General features: G+C 50.2%; 1 long non-coding RNA gene across 1 annotated transcript in view; it reads left to right on the top strand.

The window, feature by feature from the left end:
* Positions 1 to 1,711: 1,711 nt before the first annotated feature.
* Positions 1,712 to 4,905, top strand: part of LOC106724619 — a 12,916-nt gene continuing 9,722 nt past the window's right edge. Inside the window, exon 1 of the long non-coding RNA XR_001360470.1 lies at positions 1,712 to 1,774. This is a non-coding gene — a long non-coding RNA (uncharacterized LOC106724619). The remainder of the gene's footprint in view (positions 1,775 to 4,905) is intronic.

Genomic DNA, 4,905 nt, shown 5'->3' with positions numbered 1-4,905 from the left:
ACACACACACACACACACACACACACACACACCCCTGGAGTATAATTTCAGGATCATTAGGGATCCCGAGTCTGTCTTAGAACTCTGCCTGATGTAAACCTGTTTCTCTAGGGGTCGAAGGCAGTAGTTTATAATTGCCCTTCTTTGGGGGATCCCAGAACCCTTTTGAGCCATTCAAGAATCTGATTAATGTTATGAGTCTGCTTCTCAGGGGAAAAAAAATGCTCAATCATACATGTTGACATGTAATTCTCAGGGGTTTACGGATCCTTTAAAGCTTAACCCAGGGTCCCCAGATTAAACCTCGCAGCAGACAGACTCGGCACTAAGGGCTCCCTCCATAAAGAGTTCGGTGGCCCTGCACCTGCTGCATCATGCCCCACCCTGCCTGAGGGCACCTGAGTCCTGTGATAATGGCCCTGGCACCTGAGAGACCATCTCCACACTTGCCTCTGCATCTTGGTCCCCACCACCCTCTTTGTGTGAAAATAAGTTGCAGGTTGTCATGTTCTGTCTGATCTATGAGCGTTCTGTACCCGGAAACTCCAACTCAGGGTGACAGCAAGTGACTGGTAATTAACCAGCTTCACTCAGTCCCAAGCATCCGAGCACACCTTTCCTGGTTTTTGTTCTCACCTCTCTTTCTGCGGGCGAAGCTGTGAGCAGCAGCCCCAGCTGTGGAGCCTCGCCTCACCTAAACCTGACGGATTTCGTAACCAGCACGGTAATGGTCGGTATTAGCCATCCAGATGTGAATAGGCCCTCTGCACAAAACAGCGTTGTAATGATCTCACGCTTGCCTGCAGCTAGCCAGGGAAGGGTGCAACAGGCCAGAGGTGCGGGGGAAGGACAGAGAAGTGCTGGGAATGACGGAGACATTCTCTCCTCGAAGTTCTCCAGGAAATGCAATCTGGTTTTTGCACTTGAAATTGTGAGGGTTAAGCCGGGCTATCCTGGTCCTATAATTTCTAATTTCTCTCATGTCCTCCACGCCCACGTGCTCAGCTCATGTCTGTCCACTCGAAGCTCCAGCCCTGCCCTGCCCATCTCATGGAAAAGGTCTTACCCTCACAATTGCACAGACACAGCCTGCTTGCTCAGGGCACATGAACACTCTATAGACTGAATTGTGTCTCCTTCCTCCAGACTTATATGTTGAAGCCTTAACTCCAATGTGACTGTATGTATGTATTTATTTATTTTTGCTGCCAAAAGCTTTATTGTTTCGTTTGGTCCAATGCATGGGAGAGGGTCGTTAAAAGAATGGCTAGCAGTTTGGGGAGAGGCTTAAGTAAAAGCCAGACACCAAGGGATGCAGAGGGGCCTCTCAGAGGCCTCTGGGCTCCAGGCTCCTAGCTGGAGGGTGAGCCTTCCCAAGGATACTCGCCCAGCCCAGCCTGGGTGCAGGGCAGCCTGCAGAGGTGAATCAGGTGTCGCCCATCTTCTTGATGAGTTTCACCTCCTCACCTGGAAGTGGTTCTCCAGGAAGTCACAGAGCTGAGGGTCTGTGGGAAGAACCCAGGGCCTGCAGCTCCCACAGGGCCTGGTCAGGTTCCTCTCCAAGGCCCTGGCGGCTTCCATGACGTCCTGAGTTTTGCCCACTCTTCGGGGGGAGGCTTCAGCACGTCCTGGAGAGAATGTGGCCACCACGCTGGTTTTGCAACTTTAAGAGCCGTTTAGCGCCCTAGCATTTCTTCTCCACCAACTTAGGCAAGAAGTGGCCCGCGCCCTCGAGAGTTACATCGTCGTGGTCGAAATAGAAGCCGAGAGAGAGGTAGGTGTAGGGGGCCCGCAGCCTCTACCTCGGTGGAATAATTCTGATGGATTTGGGAGCTCATGGTTGTTCGGCAATAAGGAGTTATGGTAGAAAACACAACAACAATAGTTTGTTGGCTGGTCCGGAGGTGGTTCTGAAGTTGGTGACTGGAGAAGATGCAGGAGAGTGTGTCTGTTCTGTCCAAACACGGTTGAAGCAAGAGGCAGACCGGGACTGCGGAGGGCACTGTCCCAATGTGACTGTGTTTAGAGAGAGAGCCTTTACGGAGTCAATGAAGTTTAAATGAGGTCAAGAGGGTAGGACCCTAATCCTCAGGATTAGTAGCCTCATAAGAAAAGAAAGAAACACTAGGAATCTCCCTCTGTCTGTGCACACAACAAGAAAAGGCATGTGAGGACACAGAGAGGTGGTGTTTTGTTATGGCAGCCCCAGCGGGAAGATACGCATTTCCAACACACTCCTTACCCAGCCAGCGTGTTCAGTCTCCTCCCGATACGTTGACTCCAGCCTTTTTCACTCCTGTGAAGTCAGACCTTATTGATTCTGGCACACTCTCCTAAAATGTGTTTTTCATCTTTTGATACCAAAACTAAGTCTCCCCTCTCACGCCACTTTCCAGAACTGCTCTAGCCAGAAAGCTTCGCCTCCTCAGCTCTCCGGCAGGTGTGCCACATCCCAGCATATTATGGATATTATTCTGTTTTCTCCCTAATTGTGTCTTACACATAAAACTTGGCCATCCTGTCAGAATGAAAGCCCCTTTAAGTCCAGAGTTTGCAGCTTATACAGTGGCAACCTTATAGAACCCAGCATGAAACAGGGGGAACACACAGTTAAACAAATGTACTCCTCAAAAAAAAAAATTCTAAAAAGGTTATGTAGCCACTTCATGTTCTAAAAGCTCAAGTCATTCTGTGTGTGCCATTCCAGGCATCCCAAAAGCCCGTTGGAGAGGGGGCCCTCAGGAACTAGTTCTCCTATAATCCAGGCCAGAGGGGCGTCACAAATTGCTGAGTCACACAAAGTCTCCAAATCAGAAGCCACGCTACCCTTGGTTCCCGCTTGGCTATCTTCTCTCTCCAGGTGGAGAGGGAAGGGTGGGGAAGCTCGGATCTTTGAGATACTTCTGTTCCAACAGATCAGTTGCAAAAGAAAAGTTGGTACAGTCCCTCCAGGCTTGAAGCCAGAGGTGTTTTAGAATTTGGAAGGTGCCATATATTCTGAAACATCCCCTGCAAGGTTTTGGGCAGTATCTCATAATCAGCCACGTTAATATTTCCGCAGTAAAATATATGCATGTTCACACTGCGTGGCTCGAGTACCTTCACATCAGTTTAGGTCTGGCGTTTGTCACCAGGTGAGTTTGGGCACTACACTTGTAAAAAAAAAAACACAAAACGAACCAACAAAAAAGCCTTACAATCCACCTTCTGGTTTTCAGAGATTTGGGAATTTGAGAATTACGGAGAAGGGACTGGGGAATGGCATTTTAGGCTTGGTTGTCCCTAAAGAAATGGCTGTTTTGTGAGGGTGTGGAAAAGCAGCAGTAGTAACAAATGAGAAGTCATAAACTGTGAACGAAGTAGGGAGTTTAAGGGGGTACGAGCCAAGTTGCAGTGGGTTGTAGTCGTTTTTTTTTCTAAGGAGTACATGTGTGTCACATGGCTGTGAGTTTCAGGTGCCCTTGTGTTAACAGTGGCTTAGAAGTGGCAGACATAAGGAACGGACTTCTGAGGGAGCAGGTGGGGGTGAAGACGACAGAAGCTCCTGCAGGGAAGCCACAAGCCATGGTGGACTTCCATGTAGTGAGAAGGAGTTCAGAAAAGCTTGAATGCAGAGCACTTGCTACAGGCGAACTTCTCCGGGCAGAGTGAGGGCCGGCCTGAGAAAGGAGGCTAAGCAAGGAGGACGTGATGGAATCTGAGAAAAGTCTGGTTGGAAAAGTCGGCACTTCTTGGGGCTGGGAGTCTGGGGCGGCCATGCAAGTGGATGTCTTCTCATTGTGTTCATCTGTGTCTAGAGGGCTTGGGTGCTTTGAGGTTCTCCCACACTGGATGGGGTGGCTTTGATAGGAAGGAGGAGGACAGTGAAAGGAAAGCCACAGTGAACCCCTAACTACTTGGCTCTCTCTGCCTGCTTACGGTGCTCAGTCAGCAAGACCCTCCACGGTCAGGGGGCTCCCTGGGGTCCAAGGTCAACAGCAGGGAAGCTTCACTTGAATCTGAAGGCTCGCCCTGTTGCTGGCTTCGGTCCTGCTTTGCTTTGTTCCAAAGTCCTCGTACATGCTCTTACCTTCCTCTTCTGACAGAGTTCTCTGTCTGGTACCCCCAGTTCCAATGACTGGGTGTCTGTATCATTTTCCCATCCTGCTACCCTCTAGGATCCAGGCGCTTGGGGACTAAGAGTCTGGGGTCCAGATATTCTACTTTCCTCCGTGTGGCTGAGTCTTCTACCACCTGCTGCCTCACATTCCTGATATCAACTGTCTTCTTGAGCCTCTGCCAACTGCCTCATGCCAGCTTCCTTTGACATGCCCCCAGCCTGGCCTCCCTTCCTACCACTTGCAGCTGCCAGGACCTCCCCAGATCTTGGCCCTGCTTGGTGGATAGGTCTTGATCCAGGTTCCAGCCCCTCGTGGTCTGGCATATCCAGCTACCAGCCCAGCCAGGTTTCTGACAGACGTGGGCTCACAGTCATGGCTTAAAGAAGAAGAAGGGAAAAACCCTGTAGCGGAGGCAGGTGGGGAGTGGTAGCCGGCATGAGGCAGAAGCTGGCATAAGGCAGTTGCAGCAAATGCCAGGGAGCTCCTGGTCTAGGGGTGCCTTGGCCAGTTTCAACCTAAGGGGAGAGAGGGGGAAAGGGTGAAAAGTGAACAGGAGAGGAAGTGAACAGGAAGAAGTAAATAAAGAGAGGGAAAGAATCAGGAGGAGAGAAAGGGAAGGGAGGATGTTAGGGAAAGAAGCAAAGGGGGTGGAGAGAATGTTTCTAGTCTGAATTGAATATCTGAGCTGAGCATGAAGATTCTTCTCATCAACAAAGAGTCAAGCATTGACATAAAAGAAGATGGAAAGGATAATTGAGCCAGGGTGTGTGTGTGTGTGTGTGTGTGTGTGTGTGTGTGTGTGTGT

This window comes from Myotis brandtii, unplaced genomic scaffold (assembly GCF_000412655.1).
Source record: "Myotis brandtii unplaced genomic scaffold, ASM41265v1 scaffold902, whole genome shotgun sequence".
Taxonomy (NCBI): domain Eukaryota; kingdom Metazoa; phylum Chordata; class Mammalia; order Chiroptera; family Vespertilionidae; genus Myotis; species Myotis brandtii.
Note: the sequence above shows the minus strand (reverse complement) of the source record. Positions and strands in the feature narration are given on the sequence as shown.